Source organism: Panthera leo, chromosome B1, assembly GCF_018350215.1.
Source record: "Panthera leo isolate Ple1 chromosome B1, P.leo_Ple1_pat1.1, whole genome shotgun sequence".
In the NCBI taxonomy this organism is placed as follows: Eukaryota; Metazoa; Chordata; class Mammalia; order Carnivora; family Felidae; genus Panthera; species Panthera leo.
Window position 1 is genome coordinate 14,880,001 of NC_056682.1, and position 23,066 is coordinate 14,903,066.

General features: G+C 44.1%; 1 protein-coding gene across 11 annotated transcripts in view; it reads left to right on the forward strand.

The window, feature by feature from the left end:
* Nucleotides 1-23,066, forward strand: part of STOX2 (storkhead box 2) — a 113,995-nt gene that overhangs the window by 6,323 nt on the left and 84,606 nt on the right. The window contains exon 1 of one of the 11 annotated variants that reach the window (XM_042934263.1): nucleotides 16,874-17,354. The exons of 9 other annotated variants lie outside the window; for them this stretch is intronic. The gene's annotated coding sequence lies outside the window, so the exon portion shown is untranslated. Of the gene's footprint in view, nucleotides 1-16,873; nucleotides 17,355-23,066 lie in introns of those variants that run through there. One more of the 11 variants, XM_042934266.1, reaches the window with a different exon arrangement.

A 23,066-nucleotide genomic window follows, 5' to 3' on the forward strand; every position in this document is an offset into this window, starting at 1 on the left:
GCCTGCCGTAGCGAGCTGGCCGGCTCCTGCATGGTGGCCAGTTATCCTGGTGGGTATTTAGACAGCCCCTTGTGCCTACAAGGGAACAGGTTCCGTGCACAACTCTGGATGGTTGGAGTCCGGGAAGAGCCCCGCATACGTCTCAGAGCTCGTGTGATTTGCACGCAGACAACTCTGTGGGAGCTCATTGCATGCATTCCGTGGGGTAATGGTGTGTATGCGGATTGAACGCTCACATGATTCTGTGTGGATTTAACATATGTTGCCTCGAATTAGGTTGTATGGAAAGAATGGAGGCTGTATTTGCATGTCAGACAGGAAGGACGAACAAAACGGTGAATGGAAACGGAGGCTTCAGAAAGGGTTTCATCATGGTAAAACGCAGGGCTGTTAAGAGCATTTCGGAAGGAGCCGGTTCCCTTTGGCAGCACGACGGAATGGCTTTGGCTGTGACTTGGGAACCCAGGGGATAAAATACTGGAGGAAATGCCGAAGGAGGCAAATCCTGGAACTCTTTCCTTGTTTTCTCCTTACTTATTGTTGACCACTTGCGTGCGATGGTCAGACATCAATTTTTGTTCATTTTTTTTCAGTTTGAAAGAAGTGATTTTCTACCAAACACAATGTGATGGAAGAGATGAGATTATATTTGAAACCACATACTATTCCAAGTCATCCCGAGCCCTGTCTTCACTGGCGAGGTTGCTTTAAGCGTGTGGTTGGTGCTCACAGGGTAGCTTTGCTATCTTTCCCCTTAAAACAGCAAGTTTTTTTTTAAATATGTATTATCCCTGGGATCAGTACTTCATGCTTTAAAAATGTCTTGTGACCACATTTCCATAAATATAAAACCGAAATAAAATAACCATCTTTTTTATCGCAAAATCTGGCTACAGAGGATGTTGTACTGTTTTGGCAGTAAGGCGCCCTCGATTCTCTCTTTCATGAAAAGCCAGATTTGCAAAGTGACAAGTACAGTTTATACGTTAGTAATTCAAGTCAATCACTGCTGTGGTTGCTACAGTCTTCAGACTTGTGATTGTAAATTTTGAAATGCACCTAAATCGAAATCTAACCTCAAAACACATATGTACATAAACTCATGTCTGCACCCAGTGTTTCGATAATCCCAGGTCTCAGATGCCTGGGTTTGAATGTCTTCATTCCACACTGAATGGTTCCCCTCTTTTTTTTTTTTTTTTTTTTTTTTTTATCCCTCTTCAGGACCCAGTACTGACACCCAAGTGTGAAGCTATGGGAGGGCAGGTGGCCATAATTTCTTCAACAAACCTGTGAGATTCTTTAACGATTTCAGGCATATTCCCATAGAGCCTGTTTTTATCTGTCTTTGGCATGGCTTCATTGTGATCACATTTTCGTTACTTGCTGAAGTACTTCTCTGCGTTTGCCGGATCTGCGAGGTGTTTCTGAAGGCGTGGGGGAAGAAACTCTTAATGTTATTTGATTCTCTTTTCTCATTTCATTTCTTGATCTGCACATGGTAAGCCGGTCTGACAGTGATGTTGAAGGATAAGCTGTTTCAGGATAGTGGTTTTCTATGCAGATTGAATGTTAGGTACCTGCTGACAAAAAAAAAAAACAAAAAAAAAAAACCCAAAAAACAAAAAACCACCAAAAAACCCAAAAGGTGGGGGACGAAGAGCGGTGTCAGTCATTCAGTATTCTCTGGAGTGTCCCTAAGGGCCAAGTGCCTTGCTAGATTCTCACCTATCTGTTAGGTTGGATGTAATATGGTGTGCCCAGCGAGGGAGGGGTATTATTTATCCATCCTTAAAACGTTAGCTAAAACACGTAATGAGTGGTGTTGGTGCTGATGGAAGGAAATGGTAAATATTAAGACAGACACCTACAATGAGCGTTGGGACAGTAGATGGAATCGCTCATATGCATCTTTTGTGTGTTTGGGGTGGGTATCTTATCAGTTTCCTTTTCAAAAATGGCTCTTTTCCAAATATGAAACTTGATAGGAATAGATGGTATATTGAAACACTCAGAGATCATTTACAGGAAGTTCTTTTCCTCTTACGAAAGGTAAAGGAAATCTACTTGCATCAAGTTAGTGACTCTGGATATAAACAGAGGCTTTGTCGCATAAAATGAAATAGGAAATGAGGCAGCTGAGAACGTGAGTCTTTTCATATTCTGTTTGTCCAGTCATTTGGCATGATAACGACTGGTATTATCGTACTTCATTTTCAGTAGAAAGAGTTTTTTTGTTATTGAGTTCAAAGGACAAAATAAGTTAGGGAGTTACTTAAAATAAGGAACTTAAAATAACTTCACTTGTGACTCTTTTTAGAAATCCACCTCCCCCCACCCCAACAAATGTTCCTAAAAAATATGGGGGGGGGGGATCACTTTTTTTTTTTTTAACTTTAGGAAAGAAGAGAGAGAGAGAGAGAGATCCTTGGGAACTTTAATAGCAGTTGTTTTGGTCTGGCATACCTGTCACACAGTAGACACTTGAAGTTTACCTCTGTTTATTAAGGCCGAATTGCAGGCGTCCGTAATAGCTTTCTAATGAGACAGCACCATTTCAAACAGCCTTCTCTCCACTAATAAGTAATTACCAGTTTGAAATGTGATTTATAGCAGTAGGCTTGACATTTAGCCGTGGCTTTTTCGTATAGCTTCAGGATAAACTACACTTAAACTCAAGAGGTTAGAACAGGCGCATATAAAACTTAAAAGAGATCCTCCGGAAGTACAGAGAATTCTGAAACTTCAAATCTTGACGACCATGTCTTTTATGACTGTTAAAGCTCCCAATTCGTGCTACCAAATCTAAAATAACCCTAAGAATTCACAGGCCTCCTTCTGGCAACCAGCAAGTTCACAGGCCATGAGATGAATTCCTTGTTCATCTTGACTATTAATTTCCCAATGGTAGTTTCTGGGCAGAAGGGGGAAAATCTTACCTTTTGTTCAAAACAAGATGAATAACTCAGTGCCCAGGCATTATCTGAAGAAGAAAAGAGGTTAGATCAAACGGATGTGGAATCATTCTGCGTTTTCTAAAACTAGATATTATGACATCAGTTAACCAGAAATAAAAGTCTGTCTCCCCCCAGGGAGGGCAATAGCTGTATAATTTCTAGTGCTTTCCACATGAAAACATGCTCACATACCTCCATGAAATAATTTTCAAGACAGCAAACCTTTTGTCGGTGAAGCTATTAGAGCCTTAACTGTGTGACCTCTTTGCACAAATGTTGCTACTAACTTTACATTTTCTTGACTCTCTTCTCCCCCAGTCCCGGGGAAGAGTGACTCTAGATGTTCCACGTGTAATGCCATCAAGTCGGGGGTATTCTATTGATCAGGAGTTGGAAAGTCAATTTCCCACATAAAGGTTCTACAGAGCATGTCCATCAAAGCTGTTGCTTAATGCAAGATGTCTCCAAACTTAGGGTGCTTTTAGATTTTAAAGAATGGCAAAGCAGACAGTTTTACCGCTATGACTTTAAAGGGTTGGAAAAGAGAGAGAACACAAAAGGCCCAAATTGGCATCTGAAGAAAATTGAAATCCGTTTTGTCTGCCGACCCAACTGATGTCATTGGTGGGGCGGAATGACCAGCACAACCACCTTGATGACTTTATTAGTTTTAATTTTATAGAAACTAATTCTGGGGCACAGCTGACTGTGTGTCCCAGATCCTTCTGTTCTGTTATTTTAAGAGACGTGAGAGTTTCCTGGGAGTGGAGGATGGACACTCGAGGTTCCAATCTGGGCCTGCCACCAACCGGCTGTGTCCCTGGCGAGTAATATGACCTCCCTCCCGTCTGTAACGGGTCCTTCTGGTCCCTGCTTCCATTACAGAGTTGGGCCCCGAGGTGACTCTGTAATGAGCCATCACAGGACTCGTGAGCGCTTACACAGAAATCGTTAGAAATAACCTTTGCCCTTTCTACTTATTGGAGTCACGTGCTTCCCCGTATGTGGGGTGTGTGGGAGGTGTGCTCATTTTGCAAGACAGTCCTATTTCCTGCCGTCCTCAAGCGTTGTGTTAAATGTGCGCGCGGCTTGTGCTGGCCAGCAGAGTGACGCGGGAGGGAGGTGATGGACGAAGTTATAATCACACGCAAGTTTTCATAAATAACATCCTGTCACCTCCTTTCCCCTCTTTGGAGAGATCCATTTTCGGCCAGCTACTCCAACTGTGTTTTAATTTGAAACTACCTGTGTTGACTCCTTTCATCAGGCAAGTGGAAGTGAGGAATATTACACTTGGTGGTGAATGACTTTATTCTTTATTTCCCAAGAGAACACGAATGCACTTACAAAAGGTCACCTCTCTTGGTGTTTCAATATCTTTTACGCTCTCGTGAATGTTTTTATTTGGAAAAAGGAGTATGAGTGTATTGTATAAAAACCTTAGCATTTTTACACCTCCGGAGCAATTCTGGCTTAAGTTCCCAACACCCCAGAGAGTTAGGACAGTTCAGACAATAGCATGTTCTTTGGTAAACGATTGCTTGTGCTGGGTGCAAATATAACCAAGAAACAAAGTCTGGTTAGGTCCTTGCTGGTGGGATAATACGTTGACTTTTCAGTTTCGGACAGGCTTTTGTGGATCAGAGAAGCTGTATGGAGCCTAATCTATAAGGTGTAAAGGCTCTTGCATGTTATAAGACTGTAGGCTATAGTCAACTCTAAATTAACCTCAGCCACCGTACCACCGGAAAGAAATGTCATGGGTAAATTTTTTAAGTAGACAGCAAACCTCTCCTCGAGTGGTTAATCCCTAGACTGTTTCTATGTGACGTTAGAATGTACAACCAGTTGGTCAGAAAATCCAGTGTCTACCACCTAAATATTTCTAAAATCTGCCCTCCTTCTTCATCTTGTGTTGCTCGAATCTCCTTCTGTTCTATTACGGTATCTTCCAAACTGACCTGTCTTCAGGTACGGTTCGTCCTCCTTGGGTCCCCAGAGGGTTTTTGTGTTAGGGTCACATCATTTCTCTTTTCAGTGTTTCTCATGCCTGTGGATGAAGTCCTAGACCAAGGCTCTTCTTGGCATGACCTCTCTTTGGCATGACCTCTTCTTGGCATGACTGCCTTTTCCACCCCCTCTTCCCATTCTTTCCCCACCATCCTGTGTTCTAGGCTCCTGAAAATACCTTCAACAATACTGTATTGCCATTTTGTGCCTTTTGTAATGTCTGTTCCACTGCTTAGACTATGCTCTCCATCTTTATTTTTTATTTCTTAAATTTTTTTTATGTTTATTTATTTTCAAGAGAGAGAGGGAGGGAGAGACAGAGCACGAGTGGGGGAGGTGCAGAGAGAGGGAGACACAGAATCCGAAGCAGGCTCCAGGCTCTGAGCTGTCAGCACAGAGCCCGACGCAGGGCTTGGACCCACGAACTGTGAGATCATGACCTAAGCCGAAGTCGGACTCTTAACCGACTGAGCCACCCGGGTGCCCCATAGGCTCCCCATCTTTAAAGGTCTGAAGGAATACTTTTGAACCTTCCAGAACCAGCTCATACGCCATTCTCTTTCAGTTGACCTCCACATCCTTTCTAGAGCAAATCCCTCCTATGACATTTGTTCTGTACTTGTGTTACAGCAACACGGTCACCTTGTGTCATACCACGAGTTCACACGTGGGTCTCCAGTACAAGCCAGCGAGTTCCTCAATGGCACTACGTGTTTTATTCACATCTCTATTTTGCCAGCAACCACAGGGCTTGGCACATATCGGGCACTCAGTAAATGTTTATTGCGTGAATGAATAAAATACGACTCCTCTTTAAAAATTGGATGAAGACGTGACCAGCTGTCAGCGAATCGACCATTAGAAAGTGGTAAATAATAGGTAGGATATGATCAAGAGTCAGGTGGGGAAGTCGATACGGTTGGTGTAAGGGGAATAGGAGTTCAGAGAAGGATATCAATTAGAAAAGGCTTCCCGGAGGGGAGACTTCCTTGGGTCTTGAAAGACTGGGTAGGATTTGAGGAGACAGGGAAGGAGGGGGATGGAGGGAAGGTTGTAGAAGCAGTAGCAACCAAGGATGAAAGGAGCGTTTCAGGAGGAGTGTCTGTGGTGGCCTGCAGGACAGATGGAAAACAGGAGAGTCTTGAGGCCAGGAAGCCAGCTGGGATGTGGTTGAAGGGGCCGATGCGATCAAGCCATATGATGCCGAGCGACCACCACAGAGGAGGCCTTCCCAGCACTGCCAGGCCTTTGCACACCACCCCCAAGATTTTAGCCATGTCCGTAAACCACCTGTATCGGTTACTTAATGTTTTCCCTTAACCTGAGCCCACTGTTTGATTGAAATGAATGAAGAAGAAAGTTTTGTATTCTGTGTGACATTACAGGGTTCATTTGCTAATTCCATTTTTCTGATCTCCATTAAGATTAATATATTACTGTACCAATTAAAATACTCAACTAAATACCACCTAAAATGACCTCGCGTACCTGAGCGGTAGTCATGCCACATCGTGGAAAGCTTGTATCAGCCAAGGAAGGAGGGACGGGTCCGAAGGGGAAGGGGAGAATCTTCAAGAACAAAGAGCTGGCCATTCCTTATAACTGGATTTAAGATGTTGAAATAAAGGGGGGTTGTAAACCAGATTTTTGTCGGAAGAGTGCAGTATACGGCCAGAAAGCTGGGACAGTAGAGCAGGTGACGAGTTCCATTTTGAACCTAATGGGCTGGTTAGACACACGAGGAACAGTAAGAGTTAGAGATACAGTTTTGGGGGTCATCCAGTTAGCAATGTTGGTTGAGAACACAAGTCTAGCTTAGCTTTTTTTGTACTCGGTGTTCTGTTTCTTAGAGGGGAGCAGATGACTGCCTTATTTTTATTCCCGGCACATGGAGGGTCAGTTGGGTTCCGTGAACTTTCAGTCCCTCTTGGGTTTTTCTGAAAACGTGGGGGACCAAGGACAAGGTTGCTTGGAGATCATCTGCTCTCCCGTTCCTAAATGTCAAGTGCTTTGTAACACTAGGATTTGTTTTATTGGTGTTTGCCTTTATTCAGAAGCCACGGTGCTGATGATAAAAGGGATATATGTTTGGTGAGTACAGTCAGGTGTGAAAAGGCTTAGAGTAACGGGTGTAGCAACCCAGGAGACTAGACCAGCTATGTAAATAATGTACATTTCAAACATCTGTCATACACCTATGCAGTTGAAAAATTATGGCTTAGGTAACTCATACACACAGTTAAAATCTCCATTTATCTTTCTACTCAAATCCATGATGGCCCCTCCAGGCCAAGTTTTCTCCTTTTGAAGATGAAAGAGAGATACTTGGCAGATGCCTGTGGGCATTACTGGTGGCAGGACCTATGCCTGGCCCTATCCTGCTGATGGCCATAGTTTCAGAGGGAGGAACCATCCAGCTTTGCAATTAACGCCCCCACCACACCCCAACTGCACATTCCTGTCTCGCTGATTCCCCGAAGAGAGCTAACAGGCCATTAATTGCTTTCGGCATATCCAACTTTGGCTTTGAAATCACTTATTTCATCCTTACATGAAACGAAGGGCCCTCATAGCAATTGAGATACATTGGATATTTGTCATTTTTTTTTTTTTTTTTTTTTTTTTTTGGCTGCCCAGCATCTGAACCCTCCGCTGTCCTGCGTTGAATGAGCGCCCCCACCCTCCCGCACCAAAAGAAACATTCACGTCCTAACCTCTGGTACCTGTGAATATGAACTATTTTGGAAACAGGTTAGATGTAATTACGATGTGGTCATACGTGAGCAGAGTGGGCCCTAAATCCAGTAAGACTGGTGTCCTTATAAGAAGAAGAAGAGAAACACAGACAGCAGGCACAAGGTCATGTGAAGACAGAGGCAGAGATGTGAATGATGTGTCTACAAGCCACAGGCAAGGCCAGGGTTTGCTGGCCACCACCATACCGGCGGGAGAAAGGCACGGAGTGGGTTCTCCTTCGGGGCCTCCTGAGGGGAAATGGTCCTGCTTCTGTCTTCCGGTCCCCAGAACCCTGAGAGAATAAACGTCTCTCGTTTTAAGCCATCTGGTTTACGGCATTTGGTTTTGGTGGCCCCCGGGAATTAATACAGCCACCTTATGAAGGTTGGAGGGAGGTGGAAGTCTCCTTTCTCTCTGTGTTGCCGCTGAACTCGCCATGGGCTTGCCTTCCTGGCCTGCCCGACGTGGAGGGCCTGGGTGCTGACCTAGGCTTCACCTGTTACCCACGCCCTTTGCTTGTGCACAGAGCAGTGGGGGCTGTGAGGCACGTTCCCTTCACAGGGTGGCGCTGCTGTGCAAGACCGCGCTCTGGAGGCTGTTGGCGGGGGGGGGGGGGGGGGGGGGGGGGGGGGGGGGGGCTGGTGGGGGGATGGCTGGCAGGTTGTGTGCATTGTGTGGCCGGGTTGGTGGCGCTCATGCTTGGTAGAAGCTGCTGAGGAGGCCTCACGGAAGCGGCTCTGGCCACAGAGCTCCAAGCCTGGATCTCCAACACCCCGCCCCCCGAAATTCTCCAAGTTACTCAAAATATCCCGGTAAATATTTCAGCCTCTCTTCTCTGAGAGGCTGTGTAGCATAGCAACTTCAAGCAGAGATACAGGCCACAGCGCTTCATAATCTAGCCTTTCCAGCACTGGCTGGGTACACATGGATAAATTAACGTATTTTCCTCCGTTTTCTTACCTGCAAAATGGGAATAATAATGGTATGTAGCCATGAGGTGTGGGGTGAATTATGTGACTTATTATATACGTGAAGCACTTAACATCAGGTACAGCACACGAGAAGCATTATATCAGTACTGCTTGTCATTAGCATTATTAAAAGAGCCAGCATTTGTTTTTCTTCCTTCCTTCCTTCCTTCCTTCCTTCCTTCCTTCCTTCCTTTCTTTCCTTCTTTCCTTCCTTCCTTCTTTCTTTCTTTCTCTCTCTCTCTTTCTTTCTTTCTTTCCTTCTTTCTTTCTTTCTTTCCTTCCTTCTTTCATTTTCTTTTTCTCTTTCTTTTTCTTTCTCTTTCTTTCTTTCTTTCTTTCTTTTTCTTCCTTTCTTTCTTTTTCTTTCTTTCTCTTTCTTTCTTTCTTTCTTTCTTTTTTTCTTTCTCTTTCTTTTCTTTTTTCTTTCTTTTTCTTTCTCTTTCTTTCTTTCTTTCTTTCCCTTTCTTTCTTTCTCTTTCTTTCTTTTCTTTTTTCTTTCTTTTTCTTTCTCTTTCTTTCTTTCTCTTTCTTTCTTTCCTTCCTTCCTTCCTTCCTTCCTTCTTTCTTTCTTCTTTCTTTCTTTCTTTCTCTCTTTCTTTCTTTCTTTCCTTCTTTCTTTCTTTCCTTCCTTCTTTCATTTTCTTTCTTTCTTTTTCTTTCTTTCTCTTTCTTTCTTTTTCTCTTTCTTTCTTTTTCTTCCTCTTTCTTTCTTTTTCTTTCTTTCTCTTTCTTTTTCTTTCTCTTTCTTTCTTTCTTCTTTCTTTCTTTCCCTTTCTTTCTTTCTTTCTTTCTCTTTCTTTCTTTCTTTCTCTTTCTTCCTTTCTCTTTCTTTCTTTCTCTTTCTTTCTTTTTCTTTCTTTTTCTCTTTCTTTCTTCCTTTCTTTCTTTTTCTTTCTCTTTCTTTCTTTTCTTTTTTCTTTCTTTTTCTTTCTCTTTCTTTCTTTCTCTTTCTTTCTTCTTTCTTTCTTTTCTTTCTTTTCTTTCTTTCTTCTTTCTTTCTTTCTTTCTTTCTTTCTTTCTTTTCAGTCTTTATTTTTGAGAGAGACAGAGATAGTGTGAGCATTGGAGGGGCAGAGAAGAGGACAGAGGATCTGAAGTGGGCTCTGTGCTGACAGCAGAGAACCTGACTTGAGGCTCAAACTCACGAACCGTGAGATCATGACCTGAGCTGAAGTCGGATGCTTAACCCACTGAGGCACCAGGCACCCCAAAAGAGCCCGCACTGGTTTCTGTGAACCCAGTGAACTCATTTGAATTTTCATTTTGGTTGGTTCTAAAATAATTGAAACAAGTATTTGAACATTTTTTTTCCTTACACTTGCTCACTGGTTATTTGTAGTGAAGACAGTGGTCGGCTGCTGATAAACAGAAAAAAAAAAAAAGATGCTTTACCAGAGTTTGCTTCTCCGGGGACCGAACATGCCCAGAAGAGCTGAACGGGAAGATGGTCGTCGTGTCAGATGGGGTTTTCCACCTTTGTAATAGTGGCTTCAGTCTTACGTTTGTAAAGTGCCTTTAGAGAGCAGCAGAGCGTTGGGACTTAGGGCTTTGAAGTCAGAGGGTTGCTGTCCTGACACCCACTTGCTGGCTGTGTGATCTTGGCAGTTTGTACGATCAGTCTGTTCTCTGTTTCTCGTCTGTAAAATGAGGATAAAATAGTATCTTCCTTACAGTTGTTCTGTGCATTAAAGGAGCAAATGCACACAAAACAACTAGCATAGTGCCTGACACACAGTAAGAACTTAGTACGTTCTTGCTACGATATCATTATTTCTCTGGGGGCATAACTACGGGGCAGACTCAGTCCTCAGTGTCTAGCGAAGAAGGGCGACAACGGGTAGTGTTGTCCATGATCCGGCAGAGTTAAAAAACAGCTTTAAATCTTTTTTCTTACGCTTGGTACTCATTTAATCAGAAGTCAGACATTCCATTTCTTCCTGATTTTGGTACGCGATCTTCTAAGAAATCTGCGGAACTGTTCACGTACCTACGTGGGCTCGCCTGTCCTCGAATGTCCGTCTTTGGAAGAACGGTAGAGCATCATTGTGCATTCAGTGCACCTGCAGGATATACATCTGAAAGAACTTGGCTTCACGAAAATCAGAGAGACAGTGCCCCATATGATCAGGCTCCGCTTAATCTGAGATATATGCATTGACTTTTCAGTTGAAGGCAAAGGGAAAAAAAAGCTGCTTCTGAGCTGAGGGTTGAGCTGTGTGCTTGTGTGTGTTTGTGTGTGCAGTTGAGCGTTGCAGAAATGGGGTGGGAGGTAGGAAGGCAGCGTTGAGGCCAAGGTCCATCTATCAAGGGCACTTTTGAAAGTGAGGCCCAGTGGCTTCTCTCCCCCAAGCCAAGCCCATTTCCCCTCCTTGGGGAGTTTAGTGATGGTCCCGTGGAATCTCAGGTCAGAAGTCCCCCTGAATGGTGTAGGAGGTAAAGGGGTGCTGAAGGTTGGGGTCCACTTGTCAAATATGTTAATATTTCGGCTGCTTTCCTAAGAGCAGATGGGATGGCAGCCTGAGCTGGGGGATAAAGGGCCCCCCTTCTCCGCAGCTTTCAAAGCAAGTCACTTCCCCCCTTCACCCTCCTTTCCAGGCAGACACGCGAGCTGCATCCACTGGGATTGGGGGGAGCGCCGAGCTTTTCATTTTGCCTTGTTTACTCCTGAATTTGCATTTTACCTATTTGTTTTCAACACTTCTCCCCCTCCCGAGACCCTCCTTCCTTAAAGTCTAGGTAAAAATACCTAATGAACCGGAAGGGTACTAAGGACCTTGCTTTATACAGCCGCGGCCAACTGACTGAACCTCAGAAGCCTCCTCCATCCCAAATGGGACAAAAGCATTGGATTTTGTTGGTTAAAGCATCGTTTTTTGGAGCATGCAGATCTTGTTTCCCCATAGGTTGTCCTGTCCTTGATGTGGGTAATTTAAACACGTGCGAATTTCAAGGGACGTGTTTGGGATGCCAAATGCAAAAGAAGACGTGATACACCATCCTGATCTCAAGGTCCAGAAACGGAGGTTTGGGTCACCAAATGCTGCCAGAGGTGTGAAAGTATGTTCTCTGCACTGAGGCCCTGCGAGTGTCCTCCCTCAGGCTGGAGTCGATGCTGTGGGCTTGTGGAAGGTGTCTTTCGCACCACTGTGTGTCTGGTCTGGCCCTGTAAGGTTTCTGTTCAGCTTGGTGGAGGGAAGCCAGAGGTCGAAGGCCCTGGGACATGAGCACAGGCTTCCTCTGTCAGTCTGAGAACAAGTTTCCAACAAGATAACAGAGTTCCCCCCACTCCCCAAAAAAGAAATGTCTAAAAAGATAACAGAGTTCCCATGTGGTCCTGAGATGTAGATATTCCGGGGGAGCCGTTTTACCCTCAGTCCCCTTTTCCCCCAGCAGAAGGGAACCATTGGTTATTAGGCACAACTTGTGCCAGCCAGTGGGTAAGAATGATCTCGGGGCGCCTGGGTGACTCAGTCAGTTAAGCGTCCGACTTCAGCTCAGGTCACGATCTCGCGGTCCGTGAGTTCGAGCCCCGCGTCGGGCTCTGTGCTGACCGCTCAGGGCCTGGAGCCTGCTTCCGATTCTGTGTCTCCCTCTCTCTTTGCCCCTCCCCCGTTCATGCTCTGTCTCTCTCTGTCCTAAAAATAAATAAACGTTAAAAAAAAATAAAAAAAAAAAAAGAATGATCTCATTCACTGACCCCTCACACAACGGTCTTGGGGGGCAGCCACTAATTACTGCTTAAGCAGTAAGATGACAAACCTGAGATTTTACATACTCATACACATACGTACACACGTACTCAAACACACATATATAAAACATATACACACACTCACACACACACTTTAAACCATGTACATATTCAACTATTAGTTTCTATGTTAAATGTTAGTAAAACCAACTTCTTTGATGGGTCGTCTTGCTCTTACCCTAGGGCCCCCTCTTGCAACACCTGTGTTCTACTGAGAGGACAGATCTTAGCCTTTCCTGCATATTTTAAGGAATCTAACCTCAAATATCTGTGTATGATATTTGAAAATTATCTCTACTCTGTCAGTGAATGTTCTGAGCGTGACCTTGACTTGCCTAAAGGACAGTGTTCTCCTAAAATCCGGCAGGCGCTGGGGTGGGGGACCCTGGGGGGAGCCGTTGCTGGACTCTTTCCTTGCTGACTCTTTCCCTTAGCACCTTAGACAGGGTTTCCTCATCCACATGATCTCCTCTGGTGTCTTAATTGGCCTAGCGTTGCCATGTGGTGAACATCCCTGATTCTTGGAGGAGAGGAAGCAGTTGGGACCACACACTTCCTGGGTCTCAATTTGTTTGGCACAAAAGGACCTGACAACAAAATTGGAAACTTTATGTAATTGTTTATTCTGAGAGAAAGAGAGATGGAGGGGCCAAGGAAGAGGGAGAGAAAATCTTACTCAGGCTCCACACAGAGCCCGATGCGGGGCTTGAACCCACGAACTGTGAGAACATGACCTCAGCTGAAACCAAGAGTCGGACGCTTAGCCGACTGAGCCACCCAGGCGCCCCCAAATATGAAACTTGAAATGGAAAGAAGTCTCCCACAGAAACATCATTTCATGTACTTGGTGAACCATTTTCTTCTTTTTTTTAATTTATTTTTTTAATTTATTTTTTTATTTTATTTTATTTTATTTTTTTTGAACCATTTTCTTCTGCAGGTTCATTTTGTCTTGTATTCTCCTTTACTTTTTGAGTTACGGAAAATCACCGAGGAAGCATTAGTTTAGCGCATCAAGCTTTTGCCATGTTGTTGTTCAGACTGAGCACGATTCTGAGCATTACAATAGACTGGCATCCAAATAATGGCGTAATTGGGCAGTATTCTGCACAATCATTTTAAATGACAGTAGCAGGTGGGGGGAGAAAATAAGGAGGAGTTGTATGGGTCTGAATGGTATATGGTAGGATTAAGTACAAGGTAGTCAAGAAATTAATAAACTAGGAATTTTGGTGAATATTGTAGAAAAAAAAGTACAGATGGCTAAAATCAGGTAAGTGGACTATATCTTTGAAAAGAATCAGTTAACTGATTTTGAAAACATCAGATGTATGTTCTAAAATCTTCAGTTTTGGGGAAAATGAAGAAAAGTGTCCTTGGGATTCCCTACAGGAACCACTCTGAAAACATACTGTATAGTCTCTCCTACTTTGTCACTGGACAAAGAATATGAGCTCAGTAACCCATGGCAACGGAGTGAATGTCAATAATATGAAAACATAATCTAAAAAAACAAAAAAAAGAAAACATGATCTTCATTTTGTATTTCTCCTGGTCAGAGGACTTGCAAAATCGAGCACCTCCCTAACCCTTGGAGTGTATAATTTTTTAAAAAAGGCTATTTTTCAGTAATCTCTACACCCAACGTGGGGCTTGAACACACAACCTGAGATCAAGAGTCACATGCTCTACCTGTTGAGCCAGTCAGGTGCCCCTGGAGTGGGTATAACATTTAAAGTAATACAAATGAGGGGGCGCCTGGGTGGCTCAGTTGGTTGAGCATCTGACTTGGGCTCAGGTCATGATCTCACGGTTTGTGAGTCCGAGCCCCGCATCGGGCTCTGTGCTGACAGCTCAGACCCTGGAGCCCGCTCTGGATTCTGTGTCTCCCTCTCTCTCTGCCCCTCCCCTGCTCGCAGTCTGTCTCTCTCTCTCTCTCTCTAAAATAAATAAATGTTAAAAAAAAATTTAAATAAAATAAAGTAATACAAATGAAGCAAACTCCCCTCTTCTTTAGAAAATTAAAGAACAGTCACAAAGCTTTATGATACAGTGTATTTAAAAAAAAACAAACAAATTGCTTTTAGACACTATGTACCGGTTAAAAACTGTATCTCTTATCAACTCTTCCCCTGTTTTATGGCTAATCAGTGAATACGTATATTCTGTATGTATCAGATTTAAAAATACTAAACAAATATAACAAAATTGCCAGCTCTTAAATTAAAAAAAAAATGTGACTCACAGTTTGTCTGTATTATTAACTTTAGAACCAAGGCACCAAACCGGATAAACTCAAAGAATGAAAAAGGTCACTTGCACTTATATTCAGTTTCCTTAGAGTAGAATTTCTTAATATTTGCATATCTTTGTTTTAACTTCTTATTGCCAGGCAGGCAATGTGGGAGAGATTTGATTAGCCAACTACTTCTTGAAAGAAAAGAGTTTAACAATATGCAGGAAATTAAACATATGGAAATTACATTCATCTCAGCCAGAAGACGTCTTACAAATTCCCTGTACCCTGCTGCTTTGAGATGGAGAGTTTGCTCCTCAGGTACAAGTATATTTAATTCTAAAGACTCGTTCTTTAGTCATCTGGTTGGTTGTTGTTGTTTTTTTTTTTAACCTTTTATTTTTATTGTGGTAAGATAGACGTAACATAAAATTTATCATCTTTTTTTAAATTTTTTTTTTAACGTTTATTTATTTTTGAGAGAGAGAGAAACAGAGCATGAGCAGGGGAGGGGCAGAGAGAGAGGGAGACACAGAATCTGAAACAGGCTCCAGGCTCTGAGCGGTCGGCACAGAGCCCGACGCGGGGCTCGAACTCACGGACCCACGAGATCGTGACCCGAGCCGAAGTCGGACGCTTAACCGACTGAGCCACCCAGGCGCCCCTGTCATCTTAATTCAAAGTGAACAGTTCAGTGGCATTAAGGACGGTCATGTTGTACAACCATCTCGCCCCATCTGTCCGCAGAACTCTTTTCATCTTGCAAAACGAAAACTCTGTTCCCATGAAATGGTAATTCCCTGTCCCCCTCGTCTCAGCCCCTGGCGACCACCGTTCTTTCTATCTCGGCGACTGTGACCAACTCTCAGTACCCGATACACATGGAATCATGCAGTGTTTGTCCTTTAGGAAGTGTAGATACTCATAGCCTCGCTATGTTCCGGACGGTCTTTCTTCTCTGGGGGGTTGGAAGGAAGGTGGAGTGATCTCTGTGTGGGAGGTGACCATACAGAGAGACGTGATGAGTGTCAGAGGCTGGGTTTTTGTTTTCTTTTTTATGTAAGAAGGCAACAGTCTCCTGGTTAACGGGCACGGTGGGAGGTAGAGGTAGGGCTGACGCAACCAGGAGCTTCTAGTTTCTTCGGATACTATTTTCTTATTTTTCCCCCCAAATGAGAGACGTACTTAAATGTGGGTAAAGTCAACTTCTGATCATCCAAATGCTATTCCTGAGGTGGTGCTATGGGATGGAAAGACATGAGCCCTTACCCTCAGGGTGCTTAAAACATATTTGAGAGCCTGAAATACACGTGGAGGTGAACTGCAAAAAAGCCGGACGCTGGATGGTGAGAAGTGGCAGGTCTAATCAAGGGTAAAGAGAGGGTGTTGGCATGAAGTTGTGTGCATTTGGCAGTGTCGGCACGGAGGTTCCTATCCTGGTATTCTGGATACACTCACCCCGAGATAGCCAAGATGGGAGCATGTTGTGTGGACGGTGGCTTCTAGAAGCCATCTGTGTGGCTCAGTGTTGAGTTCATTCCTTCTGCAGAATCATCCAGGGAGCTTGTGAAGCAGACCCCTGTCTTGGCCTCGTTCCTCAAGTATTTAGATTTGTAAGTTTGGGATGAGGCCCAGGATTTTGTAGTTTTAAAAACTCCCCAGGTGATCCTGAGGCACACTGAGGTTTGGCGGCCACTGATTTTGCACTCCTTGCCCAGTGCGTCTGTCAGTTCATTCCTCCCTGTGTTCATTCCGGTCCTGTCCTCTCTCTGCATTGTGGGGAATGCAGACCGCTTCTGGCCTTCAGGAATCCTGCAATTTTCTGGAGACTTCGGGGAAGCAGTTCTAAGATAGGATAACGCAGGCTTGGGTGGAGCCGAGGGAGGCGTTCCACACGGCAGGAGCACCTGGCAGAAATCTGGGAGACAGGAGGGGACTTGGGAAGAGGCACAGCGGTGGCAGTGGGGGTGGGCAGGGGAGGACAGCTAGAGGGCGATTCAACACAAACAGCTCTCTCCTTTTGGAGGCCAGCTGGGGATGGTGGGAGGTAAAGGACAAAGACAGGAGAGGTAAAGATCTAGAAGGGTCTTTGAGTTCAAACCAAGGACCTGTGACCGAGTCACAGAGGAATTGTGAGCAGGGTTGTGACACGTTGTGATTTGCATCGGAGATCATCCTGGCTCTGGGCAGGGGAGGGGGAGGTGGGGGACAATGGATTGAGGGACCTGGAAGAAGTGCCAGAGAGGAGAGTGGTCATCAATATGCCTGCAAGGGTCACAGGGACCAGGATGTGGAGGGCCTTCAGTCCCACGGTGTCGGTCTCCTCCTTGAAGCAGGAAGTTAGCCATCGGCTGTGAGAGGTGGGAGAGGAGATGGGCAAGGTAGTGAAGTCAGAATAGCCATGCTGCTACCAGAAGAGGGATGTGTAGACGGATTGGTGAGCAGCTTGAAGAGCCCAGCTGAGGCCGATACCATGAATTTGTGGTGACGTTTAATTTTTAACTTAGTTTGATCGAGTGGTCTCCATAATGAGCGCTCTGTAATCTGAGTGCAAGAGTGGAAGAACCAGACGTTCAGATCTTTCTCGGATTGGCACTTTGCCGAGCAGAGGGATCAAGAGTCCTAAGAAATCGAGGTGGCTTCTCTGTGTCATCACCTGCCAAGTGAAACCCGGAGCTGGTGTCTCATTTAAGGTGTGGTCTTGGAGGCACAGGTGTGGCGTGTGACTAGGGATCCATGGACTCTGCCTCCTCTTCCAGATGGCTCTCTGGTGGTGGTATTCTGAATACTCAGAAGGTGAACCCAAATTCGACAGAAACACAGTAGGCCGAGGTCTGAGTCATGTTCTCACACTGAGGCATCCAAAACTCATTTTGAAGTTGTTGCAAGAATAATTCAGATCTGAGTGTGGCATCGTGAAGAAATTCTTCTTCAGGACCAGTGGTGTTCGTCTCCAGCTCTAGTCAAGAAAAATTGATCATCTAATTAGGCCTTTGTCAGATGGGACTCGCTATGTATATAATGTCCCACTAGACAATGTAATAAATATAACTAGGGCTAGAATTGCACTAATTTGGGATAATTAGGAGGAAGACTTGTCTAAATAAGTGAAAGATTTAAATTTTATAGAATGTTAATGAAATGGAGTCATTACTTTCATGTCCTCGGGCTATCTAACGAATGGATAAATTATAATTAGCATATCAATTGTTGCCGTATAAGAGTTTGCTCCTTTAGCGTTTGAAAACAGGTTATTTTTCCTTCTTCGGTAATTGATATGGTCCGTTGAAACTGTATTTATGCCCCTTGATCCATACTAACTATCCATACTAACATAAAGATGACCTTCAGCCTAGCCCCGTTCTGTAATTTTTAACTCCGAAATGGTAGGTTACAAATTAAAATGATTTTTTTTTTATATGGGAGGATGAGATAATTCTGCATCCTTAAAGCCATCTTAGGTTTTTTGCTTTCTTTTTAAAAAGAAATACATATCTCAGCTGTCTGTATGAGAACAGATATGCTTCTCAAATTCGTAAGTAATACACTAAAAATGCATGTTATGTAAGTACATAATGCATAAATACATATTCCAGATAAATTAAGAGTTTATTCAGGATAAATTTAAAAAGTAAAATTGAGGGGCGCCAGGGTGGCTCAGTCGGTTAAGCATCTGACTTTGGCTCCGGTCACGATCTCACTGTTCGTGAGTTCAAGCTCCGTGTCGAACTCTGTGCTGACAGCTCAGAGCTGCTTTGGATTCTGTGTCTCCCTCTCTCTCTGTCCCTCCCCCGCTCACACTCTGTCTCTCTCTCTTTCTCAAAAATAAATAAACATTAGAAAAATGAAAAAAAAATTGAAAAAGATCATAAGATAGTGAACTTAAAAATAAGTAAAGCGTACAAGATAAACACTCAGAATAATAAAGATATATCCCAGAAGAAATAAGTAATAAACCATGTTTTTTTCCCCAAAGAATTTTAGAATTTTGTGCTAATAATGTCCTTCATTATGGAGGGTCTATGAGATGTTGGTTCCATAGATACTTAACAGGACAACCAATCTTTTGAGGTTGGTACTATCATTCCATCAGTCTGAGGTTGAACTTTACATAGTCCGTGAACATCAGAGCTAGGATTGGAAGCCAGGTCCAGGTTTCCTTAGTAAAAACGCTTAGCACTTCATGCTCGAGTTTAGAATCAGAGTAAATGGTGTTTTTAACCAGATCTAACAGTATTAAGAGATGGAACCTGGGCAGTGAGTGAGGTTATCAGTGTACTGCTAACAGAAAGAAAGAAAAAACTGTTGGTAAAAGAAAGGCAGCGTACCATGAACATCACAACAATACATCATGGTGGTTATTACTCATTGACCCTCATCTTTTTTTCTGGCCAGTTACCGATTCTTTACACACACAGACTTTTCAGTTGGTTTTCCAGGAGAGTCAATTGTAGCCTGTGGCCCCAGGCCCAGGTTTGGGAGAAGGCTGCCGGAGTCTGGACACGGGTCGTGCTCGTAACCAGCTGGGTAGCCTGGCCTTTCTGTGTCTCATGTGTAAAACGGGATAATAACAGCACCTGCTCACGGGGTTGTTTTCAGGATTAAATACCTTAATAAATACAAAACTGTGAAAGTAGCGCTTGGCACCTAATTTGTGCTCAGTAACAGTTAATAGTTATTATTAGTAGTAATAACCTTACGGTCTGAGGATAGCAATAAGCAGCTTTGGGTCTCTAAAAATGGGTCATTTATTTCTTAGAACTGGTTCCTTTTTTTTTTTTTTTTTTTTTAGGGGTAGGAAAGACTTAACTGCCAGTAATTACAATTTCCCTGACCTATAGGGAGCAGTTTTAAACAGTGTGTTTAAAATAGATTGGCTTTGCGGGATAGACGGGGTGCTTTTTCAGTGCACGTGTTACTGATCTGGAAGTAGCAATTAGGACTTAATAGTCATGAGGTTGCCAACTGATGTATTTGATAGGAGGTAGGAGTGTGCGTGTACGCTGGTGTGGCGGCCTAATTACCGCCTTGTTTTGCCCTTTCTGGGACTTACCCAGGGCTCTACATCTGTGAGGAGCTACCACCAGTCTGTTCCCTCCTCTCCCTTGGGACATAACCCCACTTTCTGTCTGCAGATCGCTGAGCAGACCCCTTAGCAGGGCACTGGCTTCCCCCGCAAGTTGCCCGGAAGCGGACTTGGCTCTGTGCCTGTCCTTGCTACGGAAGGACTGTCTTGCAGAGGCTGTGATGGGACCATCCTGGCGCTCAGGGCCCTCTACGGAGAGCACAAAATTGCATATGTGTTCCCAGATGAATAGAGGCCTTCGGGATCCACAGTGTGTTACTTCATTCGTTCCATTTTGCACTGTTTGCTTTTGTGGCTGCTTCTTTTTGACACGTCCGTTTTCAGCTGGGGCCATCTGTCTTGAATATGGTTGTTGGTTGCTCTTACCTCGGTGTGGAAGGGGGCACGGCCCTAAGGATGGGACATGTTTGCATCTGGTCTGGCCTCCCTGTGCCTTGTGGCGTCTTCCCAGAGTTGTCCGCTGAATGCTGGTAGACTCGGTTGCTGCCTTTATTTGCAGAAGATAAGCGCTCGGGATTAAAAACAAGAACAGTCCCAGCACACATACATAGAAGGGTGCCTCCGTGCCGGAGGGCTTTGGGATTTCGCCTTCTCGAGGTTCTTGAGAAATTTCTGTTTTCAGGTGGAGAACCCCTTGGAGAGAACAGCAGGGGAGAGCCTTGGCGTTCAGGGATTTATTTATTAGAGGTTTCAGTGATTGACTGGTGATCATGAAGGAGGTCTGGAATAAACTCATAGTTGTGCAGAGGCACAAAATTCAATCCTGCATCCTGTCCACACGGGTGTGGGCGGCTAACCCAGTGAGTGGGTTGAGCCTGCTGTCCAGGGTCCAATCCAATGTGGCCTGAATCTTCTCTTAAGGTTTCTGAGACAGGAGGGAATTGCCTTAGTTTCCTTTTGGGAAAGGTCCCCAAAAGAACACTGACCACTACTTTTACCGATGAGAATTGAAAGGAAGTGAAAATGTCTGAGAAAGCCACAGTTCTTACACAGAGAAACAGAAACTTTGGATAAAGTGTGAAATACGAACTTCGATGATGGTTTGGATCTGTGATGTAGTTCAAGCCCAGAAAGAGCAACTCCTCTAACTGTCCCGAGAATGCACTCAAATGAACATTATATATATATTTAAAACATTTTAATGTTTATTTATTTTTGCGAGAGTGTGTGTGTGTGTGTGTGTGTGTGTGTGTGTGTGTGTGTATGTATGTAAGCAGGGGAGGGGGAGAGAGAGAGGGAGATATAGAATCTGAAGCAAGCTCCAGGCTCTGAGCTATCAGCACAGAGCCCGATGTGGGGCTTGAACTTACGATCCATGAGATCATGACCTGAGCTGAAGTCAGACGCTTAACTAAGACACCCGGGTGCCCCTCCTTTTTTTTTTTTTTTTTGGAGGAAGAAGCCATATTTTTTTTAATGCCATCAGTATTTCTGAAAACCTGGTTCAAAATGCTGATCCAGCTCTCCCGTGTTTTGTCTTGTTTTTCTTGCATGATGCTTCCAAGAACCATACGTGGCTTCTGTAGAGATGTCTTCAAATCAAAGAGACTGAGCATAAGCCATAAGAGAAATTTCTATTGAGAGATTATGAAAAGGTATTCGTATCAAAATAGCCCTTTATAATAGTCATCTAGAAACTAGAGGTCATTGTTGAAATGATTGCATTAAACCCAGATCCTAGCTTGCTGAGTTATTTTTTCTTTTAATTTCTCAAAAGATCTTCATCAATCATCTGCTACAATACGCTCGTTATGGAACTACCGTCTTTCCGGTACTCTCTTTGGTTGGTTTATTCAGTGATACCTGGTGTCTGTGTGCAAGCAGGATATTAGGCGTCAGGTGCCTCAGGAGAGTGAAAGACACAGGCTCCTGTTCTCCTAGTCTGCAGACATCGGGAAAGAAAGGAACTGAAAGAAATTCACTATGCCTGGAGGGTGGTGGGCAAGGTAAGAAGCAGCCAGAATGGACTTTGGAGAGTACGGCAAATCAGAAGGGGCTTTGTCGGTAGGGTGACCATATAATTTATCATCCAAACGGGCACCCCTGGGCCGGTGAAAGGGGGCACTATTAATAAATACACTAGAATAGCAAGCATGGGGTCCAGCCATGCCAGCCAGACAGAGACACATGGTTACCCTACTTACAGAGTTAAGGAATTTGCATATTATTCAAGAAGTAGCAAACAAGGAGCCGTTGGCAGGTTTTTAGTAACAAAACTGCGTTGTGGAAGGCAAAATGGAAGGCACAGGGACCAGGTGAGGGCTGGTCCAGAAACCCAGGCCTGAGAAGGTAACGGCCGGGAACTTACAAAGACAACACAGGGGCAGAGTGGTGGACAGACCTCAAGTGTCCACTGGGGACCCAACCGAAGGCTCTTGGTGATCAATCAGACACTGCGACTGGGCGGGAAGGAGGAAGGAGTAGAGGATGGCACCCAGCCGACTGGGTGAGGCGGGGATGACCTTCACTGAGAGGGACACACAGGAGGAGAGGAGCAGGTGTGGGGTGGGGGACGGTGGCGAGTTCCATTTTGGCTTTGTTGTGTTTGAGGTTCTTCTGCAGACGTGCAAGTCAGAGATGTTTGGTGGACATTTTCCCCTTGTGTTAACCTGGAAATCGGCCTGCACCATATACTAGGGTTGGGACGTATAGCTTTCATTCCCTACGGTATCAAGATCTTGAGCGCGCAGACTTACCTTATTTCTCACAAGGGATCATGTCGATCTTGAAGAAATCTAGTTACTGTTTGGAGCCTCGTCCAGAGTAGGTAGGACGGTTGCTCTTCCTGAAGCAGCTTCAGTTTGGCTACGAAACTGGGGGAAACTGGGGAACCCGGCTTCCTACAGCAACAGTGTTTCCCCTCTCCGCGTCAGAACCGTGCAAGATGTGGGTGCTTCTGCAGCTTCGGAACTAAAGAAACGTCCCACACGAGAGCTCCTCATCTGGACAGTATTTACAGCCTCTTGTAGAATTCTACTTCAAAAATGCCTAGTATTTATAAAGCACTTCTTCTAAAGAGCTTTTGCTGGCATCTCTCCATACATCCTTAGAACGTGCATATGACGTCAGCCGGAGTCCGACTCGCATTCTTTCTTTTTTTTTTTTAACTTTTCCCCTCAGTTTTATTGAAATATATTTAACATATAACAGTGTATCAGTTTAAGGTGTACAACATAATGATCATATATATATGTATATAAATGTATATTGTAAAATGATGACCACAGTAAATTTAGCTGACGTCCATCACGTCCCATAGTTTTTTTTTCTCATGACGAGAACACTTAAGGTCCACTCTTTTAACAACTTTTAAATATAC